The sequence below is a fragment of the Drosophila montana genome, unplaced genomic scaffold (genome assembly GCF_035044405.1).
Source record: "Drosophila montana isolate Dmon_TW-CO22-7 unplaced genomic scaffold, ASM3504440v1 contig_3218_1, whole genome shotgun sequence".
Classification (NCBI taxonomy): Eukaryota; Metazoa; Arthropoda; class Insecta; order Diptera; family Drosophilidae; genus Drosophila; species Drosophila montana.
In genome coordinates this window covers 1,646,167-1,661,426 of record NW_026998098.1, presented here as the reverse complement: position 1 = coordinate 1,661,426, position 15,260 = coordinate 1,646,167, and the positions used below count along the sequence as shown (strand labels likewise).

At 39.5% G+C, this 15,260-nt stretch overlaps 1 protein-coding gene across 1 annotated transcript in view; it reads left to right on the top strand.

Moving 5' to 3' along the window:
- The first annotated feature begins 484 nt into the window (after positions 1–484).
- The window catches only part of fz2 (frizzled 2), a 104,485-nt gene continuing 89,709 nt past the window's right edge, over positions 485–15,260 (top strand). Inside the window, exons 1-2 of the mRNA XM_064689676.1 lie at positions 485–1,038; positions 3,280–3,575. The gene's annotated coding sequence lies outside the window, so the exon portion shown is untranslated. The remainder of the gene's footprint in view (positions 1,039–3,279; positions 3,576–15,260) is intronic.

Below are 15,260 nucleotides of genomic sequence, written 5' to 3'. Positions count from 1 at the left end.
CTGGCTGACCACAAGTGAGCCGGCCGGCAGGTCTTGGGCACTGCCATTTACAACATGCTTACATAGCTGCTATTTAGCCCACCCCTTAGCCCTAAGGGGCTGGCGGCGCTTTGTTTTTGTGTACTTGGTCTGTGCAGCTTATGCTGAGAACGGGCAAGAGCATAGATAAAGGACATGCGCACTGCTTGTTCCATGTCCAATGTTCCCAATTCCTGAAAAAATGCTCAAAGAGTAGCTTAAGTCTCGACCCGTGCTCTAAATTAAGTTAAAGTATAAAATTAATAACTTTTTACTTGATTTAAATTGAGTTTTCTTTCTCACATTTCTTTTGTATTTGCGCAAATGCTTTTGCAAATTCAAACTTAACGCTCAAAAAGTTCAACAAGTTGGCAGCACTGGCAGCGGCAATTCGCAATCGTGTCAATTGTGACCGGCGCAGTAGACAGCTGTTGACTCTCACTGTCGCTCTCTTTTTGTCGCGCTTTTGCTGACGCTCTCGGTGTGCACAACAAACGAAGACGACGGTCCGGTTGGAAAAGTCGCTAGAAATGTCAGTTAGCAAGTGGAAATCACCGGAAAAACTACGCAACGCGGCAAAACCCAAAGCGATTAGCGGCAAACAGCAGCAAGCGCTAACAACAGAGCAGAGCAGCGCGTTTGACAGCAGCAGGTCGGCGGGGGCTGCAGTGTGTTAGTTAAAGAATGCGCGAATGCGAAACGCGAAAGCAGCAGCAGCGGCGGCGGCGAATGCTGATAACAAAGCGTACATCGTGTTAATAACAATAACAAAAAGTCGCGCGTTTAATTAACAGACAGCGGGCAGCAGACAGCAGCAGCGCAGTCGACGGCAGTGTCGCGTGTGGGAGTTAACAGTTTCCTCGAAGCAAGTGCGGCGAGAGTAAGAGACAGTGAGAAGGGGAGAGAGAGTGAGAGTCAAACTGATAAAAACTGCATTTGATTGCAATTTTGGCGGCATTCGCAATCCGAACGGCGGCGAACGCGTAACGCAAAAAGAAATCAATACAAAACAAAACAACGGTAAACGACAAAAGCTTGCTAACATGAGGTGATTGTGTGTGTGCATGTGTGCATGCGTATGTATGTGTTTGTGCGTGTGTGCCTGCAAAAAGTTTGTTCGCTTCTGAGCGCAGCTGTTTGATGAAAGTGAAGGAAAAATCATTGAAAGAAAATGCGAAAAAAAAGCACAAAGCGCAACAACAAAAAAACAGTTGCACAAAACTCGCAACGACAACACCAAACACAAACAAAGCTAAGAGAGCGAACGCCAACGTCAACGTCTCTGCCGCCAGCTCAGGCTGCGAATAGAGTTGTTGTTGTAGTTGTACTGTTTTTTTTTGTCGTTTTGGTGAATTTACGAGACGAGTTTACGACAACAACGGCAACAACAACAACCACAAGAGGCATGCCAGACATGCCTTGTTGTTGTAGCTGCTAGCACGACTGCAAAAAGTATCTAGATACTTTTTGTAGACACGCTTTGTTTAGCTTTTATATACGCTGCCATTTGGCGCTCGCTTTAACAGCACACAAAACGAATTTTAAAGTTGCCGGCAAATATTTTAATTTCAAATATACATATATATGTAAAGTGTACATATTTTTCTATGAACTAAGAGTCGCCAGACTGAGCTGGTTAGCCCAAAGGGCTGCCACCTAGCATTACTGTGCGGTCTCGCTCGCTCTCTCTCTGGCATGCTGGCAACCCGTCAGCAGACCAAACACTCGGTGCACTCAACTTCTGTCTGCTGCTTTAATTGAGTTAGTCTGGCAAGGCAAAAACAGCAACACGCACGGACCGAATCCTTCCTTCTCTAACGGGGTTGAGACTTTAAACTGCAAACATTTTAAACACATCGACATTTTCTATGCATGCATATGTGTGCTACACCAGGGGGCACTCACTCATTGCGTTTAGAATAAGGAAGAACTTAATTTATTTTTGTCCTTGCATCTAGTCAGCTAAAAGCATACGGCTTTTGCTTAATAAAATTGAGTTTTATATAATATTTAAGAATATATTTTGTTTCAACGTTTTTAAGTTTTTGTTAGACAATTAGTTTAGTTTTTGTTAGACAATCCCATAATATTGTATGACATATTTAACCTCATAATTTCTTTAAGACACGCTTCTTTTTCTTTAAAGATTTCAAAGTGACGCATTTAACTTCTCAATTTGTTTGAGATACGTTTCTTTCTCTTAAGATTTCAAAATACCTTTCAACTTATCTTTAAAATACCCAAATATTCAACACATTTCTTCGTGAATTTCCTACAAAGCTCTTATCCATTTTTGAGTTGATTGCCTTTGAATCTTATTGTTGGTTGATTTCTTGTATTTAACACTTTATAAATTGTTATCCCCTTTATTATACATACATTTTTATTGTATTTTCATATTACCAATGTTATACCAATTTTGTTGGCCTCAGAAATGTTTACATCTGTAGCATATCTCACACAGTTTGTTTGCAGCTAGTTTTATCATGTGTTTTTTTCCGTTTATTTATTTTGCTTCCTTTTTGACAAACACTTTGGAAAGAGCATGACAAAGTATATTTTATTTTATTTTATTTGATATCTTTTTTGCATTTTTGTTGCTGCTACATTTCGCTGGCATTTGTTGTGCGCCTTTGAAATATTTGGCATTTTTTGTATTAAATTGTCAGTGAAACGAGTTGCGCTGCGCCCTGTGCCTACCCAGTGGCCAGCTCCCAGCTCTCAGCTGCCGGCTCCCGGGTCCCGGTTCCCGGACTGACGCGATGGCAACAATTCAAAACGTGAACTGCCACTAAAACATGCCAAAAATCTGCGCATTTAAAATATTTGCCCCAGAGCCCATTGAGAGGCAGCCAACCAAGCAGCGCCTGAAATTGTTCACCGTAAAGACCGAGGGGGGGGGGGGGGTGGAGCGAGGATGGGGGCACAGCCAGGCCAGCTGGTGCTGGGCCCGCCACTTGGCTGCGATTTGATTTAGTTGTTTAGCCTGCCGGGCGGCCAGTTGCCAGTTGCTGTTTGCTGTTTGGCTCCCTTTGGCCACCAAGCTCGCACCTGGCTTCCATTCTGAGTTCTCTGTTTATTGTTTGTTCTTGGTCGCCGTTTATTTGTCAATGTGTGTGTGTGTGTGTATGCCACGTGCGTATCTCATTTATCGTAGACCCTCTTTTTAGCCGGCTTTTGTTTTGTTGTCCCTCTCTCTCTCTCTCTGTCTCCCTATTTCGATTTAATAGCTCCGCCAATTACTAATCAATATTTTTACAGGGTTCCCACAAAGTAACAATGGATTAAGATAGAACCCGCAGAAACCATAAAATCTAAATCTTATCAAACAACTCGATGTTTAACTCGTAGTTAATAATTATAACAAGCAAATGCAACCGTTCCGTTCCGTGCCGTGCTAATGCAAAAAGTATACGACCTACACGTAAATTTATTAACCAAACAAAAGTGCAATAACAATTTTACAAACCTAATGAACATATAAATATATATATGTATATATGCGGATTTCTTGAGGCAAAATTCAAAAAGCCGACAACTATTTAAACATTAAACTGGTAAGTTATTTGAATTCTCATGCATATTAATATATCAATTTATAGAAAGAATTTTCATATAGTTAACTAATTTGCATAGTCAGTAGTATTTTTAATCAATTGTTTACTTTCGATTCCAAATATCTGATCACACTTTGGAGATATTTAAGATTGTTTAGTTATATTAGATAGTACAAGTATATAAACATTAAAATGTTTTTCTTTGGTAAACTTTCATTTGACATGCATTTTTTTAAAATTTTTTTCTATTGGCAACATGTTAGTATATTCTTGCAGAGGGATAGAAGGAGACGTTTTCGACCGCATAATATATATATTCTAGATCAGCATCAACAACCGAGTTGATATATCCATATCTGTCTGATCGTCCGTTCGTCTGTCTGTTTCTATGCGAACTAGTCTCTCAGCATTAAGGATATCGTTTTGAAACTTGGCATAGGCTCGTCTTTCTAGACTAAACTTGTCAGTTATTATCAACATCAAACTAGTATATCATGTAGCTGCTATAGGAAGAATCGGTCGAATATTAAGTACTTGTATGAACAACTATTTTCACGATATCGTGACCAAACTTGGCATTTATAATGTTATATATATATATTAAAACTCTTATCAACATCGGCCCCCGATATTATAACGGTCGAAAAGTAGGTACTTGTATGTCCAAATATTCAGTTTTTTGAGATATTCTCACATACTAAGTCTTGGGAATGCGTAGATATCCTTATTTTCTCGTTGAAAATTCTTTGAATTTCACAAAATAATATAAGTTTTATTAAAGATTATTTTTTATATTTTACATTTAAAACAACAATTTTCTGAATTATATTTTACATTGACATCAAGATCTGTCCAATTATAAAATAGTCTACATAAAGATCACACTATCTATTAAATATTCCCTAGTCTAATATCACATTCTAACTTAAATTTGTAGTAATTTTTCGATGCCAGTTTGTTTGTGCAACGTTCGTTCTTGTTTATCGACTTGAATTTGGTTGCAAACACTAAACCCGAAACTCAATTGGATAGCAGAAAGAGAGAAAACAGAGCTGAAAGAGACGGGGTCGCTACGGTTCGGGGGATTGGGTAAAAATAATCCAAAACACCATTCAAGGGCAACTTTCACCGACTCTCGAGTGAAAATCGTTGCTCTTCCTGTTCTTGTTGTTGTTGTTGTTGTTGTTGTTAGTGCAGTGGCTATATGCCTGGGCACCGCACCACCCGGTGGCCAACAGAGCTACCGTCTGGCATTTTCATTTCGCCAGTTGGGCACTTGCCGCAGTGGTCGTCCACATTGGCAGTTTTTGGGCCCCGTCGCGGCCCGGACATAGTACATACATCAGGCCAAGTTCAAATTTCCTTTTTTATGAGTGGCAAAATTGTTGCTGCCACTCTTCAAGTTGTTGTTGTTGTTGTTGTTGTTGTTGCTGCTATTATTTTTGCTCAGTTTTCCCCCAAAAAAGCAAAAGAGAAAAGAGAAAGAGCGAGGAAGAGGAAGGAAGAGAGAGAGGAAAGAAAATTTTGAAAATGCCTGCCAGCAGCGACAGGCAAGGACATGGTCACAGCACATGGAGCAAGAGACGCCATTGACGGCGTCGCGCACCTTCCAACCACCCCCAAAAGTCCAAGTCCGTCGACCCGGGCACATAACGATGCAGGCTCTGCCTGGCAGGCAGGCAGCCGGGCAGGCAGGCAGCCGGGCGGGTCGGGCTGGCGGGCAGGCAGGCAGGCTGGCAGTCTCGCAACGTTTTCAACAATTTCCACACTTTATCTAACCACCCCCAAAGTGTCGACTGCAGCGTCGGCGACGCGTCGCTGGCAACGGAAAACGGGAAAATCCTGCGGGCGGCACAAGAAGAGCGCGCAGCGAGTTAAATTCTAGACGTTGCAGGCATTGCTCCAGTATTTGCAGTTATCGCAATAATCGTTATTCAACTATATGGCAACTCTTCTATCGAGTTGGTTATGAATTGCATAATAGTTTTGAAAAAACACTTGGCTGCAATTTGAAATAATACATGCTCGACTTTTCTATATAATACCTATTTGGGCTTGTATTACAGAATTTTTGAAGTGTTTGTTTTAAAAAATTACCTAAATACCAATTTTTTAAACAAAATCAAACTAAATACTAATCAGGCAGCAGTACTAAGTAACTAGGGCAGCTAAACTTATTTTATTATATCACGTATTGAGAGCTGTGTAGTGTTGATTAATATACATATTCGGCGTTACCAGATCTACATTTTTCGGTACAACACTAAGTTGGCTGCGCTTCAGGAATTCACGAATTGACTGTTGAAGAGCGAATTTATGATAATTACTGTTAATGATTGCTATTTTAAGTGAGCTTGGCGAAAAGATTTAGAAAACATGATTCAAACTGTCGATGATTCTGTTTATAATTCGAATCAACTTCCTGCAAGGAGGTTTGCTTCGTAAATCTGATCTTCCCACGTCTTTTAACCCAAGCCAAAGTTTGAACGCTTGTCGTATATTTTCAAAATTTGAATATCTGCAATTACATTTTCAAAATTTTAACATCTGCAATTACATTTTCAAATTTATAACTGCCCGTTCTACTGAGAATATTGTGAGCTGTACATATTTTCATATAGAAATTGCTGGCTATATTTGAGCTCTAACCAAAATTGTCATCTACCAAATATGGTTAGATAATTGCATTGGTTAGGGCTCAAAATATTTGTGCCTTGGAGCTGGAGTTCCCTCTACAGTCCTTATAAACTTTGTACGTTGAAAAATGGTTTATTTTCTGTTTTGAATCTCGTTGTTTAACAAGTTGTTTTGGTTTAAGATTGGGCTTATAGTAAAAATTGAACTGAGTTCAGACTGAAAACTGGCAAAAAAATTACAGAAGAACGATGTAAAAAATAGCTGGTTATTTAAAGGAGTAATTAGTAAACTATATAACAGATTTTAATACTGATCTGTAAACTAACATATCTATCCCCTAGACAATTTTTTTAACACTCTTTAGTCTGTGTTATGAATCACATGAACAATCTGACTGTTTATATAAAGTATTATTATATATTTATTTGTTTTATCATTTTACTTTTTATTGTAATAATATATTTATATTATATAAGACCCACTATGAATTCCCCCGCAAGAGCCTCAAACTTCGGCTGTTTTGCCCAAAACATGGGGATTCATTCATCTTCACCTAGACAAATCTCAAACGTCTAACAAAAAAGACAAAAAAAAAGTAAAAAAAAAAAGAAAATGTTGAAATAAAAACAATACGAAAACGTGTTCAACATTTTCATCTGGTGCTCATTTTGCCACTTTACAGTTTGCAATTTTAAACAATTTTTCTTGTTGCTCTTGAAGTCGATTCTTAACCCTTGTGCACATGTGAGAAGGTAAAGGAAATGGGCGAGAAAAAAAAAAGAAAACAAGAACTGAAGAAAATTGTTTTTCTTTTGCTTTAATTTCGGTAATTTTTCTTACTGCCAAAAGAAAAATCGTGTTGTCGCTTTTGGGTTCGAGTCCCCAAAAATGATTTTTGGGGGTTGGTTTTGGTCGTCGCTTCGCCCTTGCCTTTGCCTTTGCCTTGTACTTTATTTTGTTGTATGTTTATGCGCTACGCGTTTTTCCCAAGATTGACTTTGACATTAGCCCCAAACGCACACACACAAACACACACACACAGCTCACTCACACACACACACACACACATTTACGCTAGGGCTACGCTCTCTGAGCTCTACGGGGAGCTGCTCGCTTTCGACACGGTTCGCCGTCGTCGTCCTTGTTGTTGTTGTTGTCGTTGTCCGCCATGTTGTTTTATTTTAGCACATTTACGTCATAATGGCATTTCCTTCCGCTGCTTTTTTCCTTGGCTTTCCTTTGACTTTTCCTCTTTCTCGGCTGTACGCATTTTATGTCGCTTCTCGTCTGCTGTCGTCGTCTTTGTTGTTGTTGTTGTAATTTTCATTGTGTCTACTTTAGAAATTTATCAGAGTCCTGCTTTAATTTAGCTTCGTCTTCCTTTATCGTTCGCCCTTCTTGCTACTGTAATTGCTCTGCTTTATTGTTGTTTCTTGTCATTATTCTATGCGCTACTCTTCTGCTTTTATTTTTCTATTTTAGCACACTTTTTGTTGCTTATTTAATTTGATTTCATTTTGATTTTTATTAGTTGCCATGCATTGCCCTCATTTTCCATTTTCACTGGGTTTTCCCATTTGCCCGCCGTCGACTTCCTTTGTTACCCCATAATCGGGCGAATCTCTTAGTCTGGGCAAAATCACTTTCTTCCCTTAGTTCTACATACTTGCAAGCAATTTAAGTTGCTGTCGGCTCATCTCCCCCCTCAGAACGCCCAAACCCCGCCACCCACACCAAACCGCATTGACAGCAGCGGCAGGCGGCATTGACAATGATTGATTACCAAAATGAAAACTGTTGGGGGCTACCACAAGAGCTACCCAATCTACCCCGTTACGATTTCCACTCCCCACCTGCTGGCGCACATGAACCTGCCGTTAGCGGGCTTATCTTGGACCCACACAATCGTTATATATATATTTCATTATCTTTTTGCTCGTTAGTTTTTCCCTCTCTTCCTTTCTCCGTAGCTCAGTTTTCCGGCCACACACACACCCACGCACACACGAGTTAATTGTAATTACACGTAGATAGCCGCACGATTAGATTCAATTTGTGGGACTCTCTGCACTCGATTCAGTTATCTGGCAGCGGCTTTAGCTTTTTACATTGTATCGAGTTGTTTAATCTGATTTTTATGTACATCGAAATTGAGTTTATTCTTGAACAAAAATGCTTGATTTTGTAATTTTAGTTGTACACCAAATTTGAAGGCAATTATCGGGAACACGACGCGGCTGTTGTGCCTGATAATGGTTAGACCTTCGTTCAGGTTGGGCAATCTATACGCCCTGTGCAGGTTTCCCAGATTTATGAAGAGCCACTTACTGAATTGTGCCATAGAACTCGAACGCTTGACATTTGGTTGAGATTTACGATGAGGGAATATGTGACTTTTTACTTGCTTCTCTCGTAGTCTGCAATCGATGTGGCAACGCTGTAGTGTGTAACCGGGTTAGCGTAATTTATAAGAAGTTTTCAATTAATATATTAACTCTATTATATGACTGCGAAGACTAGAGCAGAGAGCAGAGCTTTTGCTCATATTATTTCTGTGCACTAAGCAGCATTGCCAGCTGAATAATATCTTTAATATATTTTATTGTCAGTCTGGCAACGCTGTTTTCAATTAACATCCTTAAATACATTTAATGTTTTGTATATTTATTTTTTGTATTTATTATTAAATGGCATTGTTATTTTTTGAGTCACTCTGGCAACTCTGTTCACTTAGTGACCCTGCTTAAAAAACGCAGCTTGAGCAACAAGCTGACATATACAAATGGGGCACCTCATGAGGCTCCACGAGTACCATTATCATGCCCATAATTTTGTCACATTTCTTTTCTACATCTGACTCCCATCTGTGTGCTCGAAAAGTGGCAACCCTTGTCAAGTTGTGCCAGTATGGGGACGGGGAGCGCCTACAATGTGACGTGTGAACGGAAAATGACCCCCTCAGCCGAAAATGGTTCGGTTGACAATCTTTATTAATCAATTAAACTGTTGTAGGAGTGAATGTGTCTTGTGTCTCCTTTCGATATTCTGTAAGTAATTAAATTAAAATGCAAGCATGTGTTTTTTCACAGCACTCGCAGCATCCTAGTATCCGCTGCAAGCCCTGGGGATTACCCGCAGTCGTTGTCGTCGCTGAGGGTTGACAAAAGCGCTGACAGCCCTGGAAGACGAGACGAACGGCACTGTGGGACTCCCGTAGTAGGAACTCCTCGATGACGACTCAGAGGCGACGGCGACGCGGTTGACAACGGCATTTAATCAATCAATTTTGAACGGTAATCAAGCGGGCAGCTTAAACTAAAGTAGGGGATGGCTTTGGGCATAGATACTAGGGATTGGCGGTGGAACTGTTGTTGAGCTGCTGAATTTGATTGATTGGCCGGCTGCCTCGCTGCCTGGCTCAATGGATCACTGGCAGCTCCGTTGGCCACGCACTTTGCTAAATCGTTTAATTTCCAAATTATAAATATGCAGGAGCGCAGATGAAAAACAGCTGGCATTGAATGATTAACTAGAAGCGTTGCTTTTAATTTAATTAATTTTGCCATAAGTGATTGAGTGGTCTTTTTTTTCTTTTTTGAGGTAGCTACAAATTACAAAAGTCCTTAAGTGGTATTCGATTAAATAAAATTGAGTTGAGTTGAGGAGAAAAATATTTGGCTTATATGCTAAAGAATGTGGTCCACAATAAATGAGGACTCTTCTGGAGCCTAGAATATGTCGCTGAGAATCTTGAGTATACGAAAGGATAATGAACTTAGTAGAAATTCGTAAAGAGTTTTTAAAAATCGAATCTTTGGTTAACTTGGCGGGACATGTCACATGCAAACTGACAGAGTATACGGTATATCGGCTTTTGAGGCAATTATAAATTATTGAAGTAATTTCATGTGATATATCGGGATTCATAGTTTATGCTCTCGAATATATTTTCTCATAGTTATATATAAACGTATTCTATAATACTTCCTTTCTACAAATCTATAAAATTCGAGCTTGATTTTCAGGCTGTGGTTGTAGTATTGTCTTAGCCAAAGGTCAGCAGGTAACTTGATTTTAGACAACACAAAGATAACTCCATTCTTTCTCTCGTCCGTCGATGTTCAATCTTGTACGGCAATTACTTAGCACCAACCGTTGGTCACTTTGTCAAATAACGTTTACATTTGCCAAATTTCGTCTGACCTGGGCTCAACCTGGCGCCCACTCATCACAGGTTGACACTTGACATATGACAACCGAGTGAAGTGCAGGGCTGAGCATTTGGTGCTGTTTGCCAGTTGCACTTCCAGCTGGGCCCCAGCTGCTGCGGAGTAATTGCCCTCCATTAATTGTGAATATCAATCAACAAATGGCCAAGTCTGGGGGCTACATTACAAACTTGTCAGATTTGCAGGCATATGTCAATAATTTGTTTGACGCTTTTTAATTGCAAAATTGGAAAACATAACGATGACAATACGCGATCAAAACAGTTTAAACGCCAATCAAATATTGAGCCTCGCTGCTGGTCATGATTATGCAAGGTCCCCAGAGACATCTGCATAAATAAAATAATGAGAGAGGAGCCCTCAGACTATTTGTCGTCTAACACTTTTGACGGCACCTTTTGATCTGCCGGTGCCAATTTAGTTTTTTTTTCTCTCTATCGTTTTTTGTTTTGTTGCCAGCGAATTCCAATCAAACAGGGCGCCTCTCGCCCCTCGATAGACCGGGCCCCCTCGCAGACGACACTTGGCTGTCTGTGTATCAAAGACAAAAAGCCGACGACGCTGTAAAAATTTGTTGATATTTGTTGCTGTTGTTTTTGATACCCTTAAAATGGCTCAAAATGGGTGGATTACTTTTGTGCAAATGTGTGTAACGGGCGAAATGAGACTTCTTTACATAAAACATATGTATTCTCGATCAGCGCTAGCAGTCGGCAGTCTGTTTGCATGAACGTCGGTGCTCGTATAGAAAGAAGCGATCAAGTTTGTTTTAACTGACCGATAACTTGCCCTGTTTTCATGAAATAGATAAAAAGCAATATCTATTTCCGTTTCTTGCCATATCTCGGAGTTTAAATGGGTGGGAGATGGCAAAGATGTGGAAAAGTAATGTCCGTCTTCTATCTGTCTGCACGAACGCGTTGATCTTAAAAACTATAAGGTCTAGAGAAATTGCGATTGTGGGTTCTCCCATGGAACGAAACGATCAAGCTGGATTCAACTCATCGATAACTCGTCCCGCGTTCAAGAAATCGATAAATAATATCGATACTCTGACTTTTTTACCTATATCTCAGCTGAAGACTTAAAATTTGATAAGTATGATCTCGTATAGTATGCAAGAATGCATAATAGCTTACTTTATGAATACCTCTCGCCATGCCCCTCTTCAAATTTGGACAATTACATTCTGAAGATTTAGCCTTAAGCTTTGGTATTTGCACATATTCGGATGATGTCGTCTATAAAGATCGGCTTACAAAACGCAAAGTTATTTAATAGCGCATTTTCCATGGTGTGAAGTTAAGAAGTCGCAGCCACAGCATAAACTGTATGTGTGATGTCTTTATGAGTATGCAGAGTTAAAACGTTTTGTTAAAACGTAATTTGTGAATGGCTTAGAGTATCTCCTAGTCGGGTATTGCCGAAGGGCGCGCTTTACTTGTTGTTGCTGTAAAGTTGGTGCAAAACTTTTTGCCAACAAAGATAAGCGAAATAGTTGGCAACGCGAACAGAAATTGGAACCCAAACTCACACACACCCACACACACACACTCATATACACACACACACTCATATACACACACACACACACTTCTTGAGCACCTAGAAATAAAACCTTATATAAATAATAATTACTTGCAGTTGTTGTTGCTGTGATTTGTTGCCGCTTGCTACGCATTTTATATAGAAATTTATGCGATAAAAGTTTGCCTCCGATGCCGCTGCACAAAATATTTCATAACTCACATTAATGCTTATTAATTTTTATTGTTATTATTTGTAGCCCATAATTAATTGTCTATTTGTCTGTTGTTGGTATTTTTATTGCCCCAAACCGAGGTGCTAACTAAATGTATTCGTATTATGTTTCTTTTTTTGTATCTGTTTTTTTCGGGCTTTATAATGAAAATTAATGCGTGTTTTTTTTTTTTTAGTTTTAATGCGATGGCGTTGATGTTGTTTCGGTCAGGTTTATTATGCAAATTGTTGATGGTTTTAATGCAAATAGCAACACTTTTATAGTGAAATTATAGAGCGACAACATTCGAAACATTTGACAATTTAGTTTTATAAAAGTTCGCATATTATTAGTAATATTATGAATTCATCTGACTTGTGTCAAAGTAGTAGCAAACTATGGCCTTAACTTATAATTAGCCCAGTTTGGAATTTGAACCCTCTATAAATAATAAAATTATATATATTATTATATTTTATAACAAGCCAGCCCTATAAATGAAAGTCGGCTGCAAATCTGATTTCCATTATTATACCTCGTTATAAAAGGGTATTATAAATTTGTTTAGCAGGAGACGTCTTCGACTACATAATATACTTATAAGTATGCTTGATATATGCTTGTTACATATACATATCATACATATATGATTGATCAATCATTTCTGTCTATGCCTCTGTCTGTTTCAATGCAAGCTTGCCTTAAAGTTATAGTTAAGATACTTTGATCATAGCTTGGCAATTGAAGTCTGACTTTGATTCTTGCATATGAGATAATCTTATGAACATCGGAATACTGTAACATACAGGTCGATGGGAATAATCGATTGAAATATGACTTTTTTCCGATGGACCACATATCTGCTTTTCAAAAAACTCAGCAATTACGAGCTTGATTTCTCTCCCTCTCTTTCGCAAAATCCTATTAAATTGAACTAGACTATCATATGACTTCAATAGGAACAATCGATCAGAATAAAGCTTATTTAATCTGCGCCACGCTAAAGACTGTCGTTCTCTCTTGTTGCATAGTGCTGCAAAATTGTCTGTAAAGGCTTTAATATCATTTACAACACTGGCATATCAGCAACAGACTGCGTTAATGTCGTTAATAGTTCGTTGCACACGCCTTGTCGATGCAGTGCTGCTCAGACGGGCGGCTTTGGGAGACGCCAACGCGGCACCCATGAAGAGTGCTAGCCAAAAAGAGCAGAGCTCCATTCAGCACGAAGTTTGGGGGGCTGCAGCACTTGCTGCCAAATTCATGCAGTGCCATGTGTGCTGGGTGCAGCCAGGACCTGTTCCTGTTGCTGTGCCTGATGTGGCCGCCTGTTCCTCGCTGCCAACATTATTGCCACAAAATGTCACAGCACAGTTGGCGCCCGGATTGGTGCAGCTCGGATCCTTTTAGTGTCGCCTGCTACGTTAGTTGTCGCACTTCATTTTCAAACTTCATTACACGAGGACAACGAAGCCGCCTGTAACAGTTGGCTGCCGGCTGCCCGCAACCCGCTCGCCACATGCGCGTATCCCGGCAATTGTTGGCAACTGTGAAAATTCAGTGGAAAACCATTGTCGCGTCGCCGGCATAATTGAAAAATTATTTTTATGGAAATTCGCACAGACAAGAAACGTAAAAAAACGCAAAAATTACTTTAAAATTTAATAAACTTTTTACGCACCATTAAAAAAATCAACCGCGAAACATCAAAAGTCAATTTGTGTCATTTTAAAAAACTTTTAATGCACGCACAGCGGCGAAAAATGTGTGTGTGTGTGTGTGTGTGTGGGGAGAGGGGTAGAGAGAGGAGAAAGGACATTGCGAGATAAGTGTGGCAATTTTACGCTTTTGCGGCGTTAAATTTTAATAAAGGGGCCGCCCAACCAAACGGACAAAATGGCCATTGACAGGCAACACCCCGCGACATGTCCTCGCTGCGTTTTGCTGTCAAACTGTCCGACAGCCTGTCAGTCTATCAGTCTGTCAGTCTGTCATTGCGTCAGTTTGTCAGCTGGCTAATAGTTGTGCGGCTCGTTGTTGGCTTTTTGGCCAATTATGAAAATGACAGCCGACCCGTACAACAAGTCCCCCGCCCCGCCCCCGCCCCGGCAACTCGTTGCTGACCAATGGCGCCTAATGCGATTTCCATGTGGCAGCGACAACAGCGTCAAATATTTATTTTGATTAACTGATGTTAATCGCATCGCTTCGCATGGGCCACACAGTTGCGCTGTGCGTATGCAGAATGTGGCAAACATTTTAGCGAAAATTGATTTTCATCAAAATTTCGGAAATTTTTGCCGTTGAAGTGCAGTCGACTGAGCAATTTATTTATTATGCTGTTAAAAATCCAAAAAGCATTGAGCAAACAAATCCAATTTAAAATGTGCTGCAAAAAAAAACAGAACAAAAAGAAAGAAAATCAAATAGCCAAACAACACATATTGAAATGTATTTTAAATTCAGCTAGTGTGAAAGGCAAGTGGAGGCAACATGTTTGCATATGTAAAATATGTAAAATTACAATTTTTCATTTGCCAAGTGGACTGTCAATGAGCCACTTGGGGGAATTCAAACAGAAATGCAATCAAAGTTATATATGTCATTAGGGGTATGCCTAAAATGAATATCGAAAATTACAATGGAAGATGTAATTGAGAGTGTTAAATAACTGTAGAACTTTTCAGACGAAAGAACTAATGTTTTCTAGAAGAAAGTTCAATTCATCTGCCTGACTGATTGACTGGCTCAGGGGATTTTTGCAGATTCCACCAGTAAGTGTGGAAAATTGTCGGAAAGCGATCGATTTTTAAGTTAACAAATCGATCAGATATTAACTCAATTGCAAAGATCTTTATTTGATTTCTATTTCGGCAAATTTATGCACCTGGGTAAGAGAAAGGTCAAAGGTTGTATGAGCGAAGGCCCAAATATCATCCATTCGACTTTAAGTTATTTTCAAAGCTCTACATCAAAATATGAATAAACACTAGTTAGTAATACATGAATCTTCCCTATATATATTTTCAACTACAAATTAAATAATTACAAGCTGAATAGCTTTTGAATTCAGTTTGT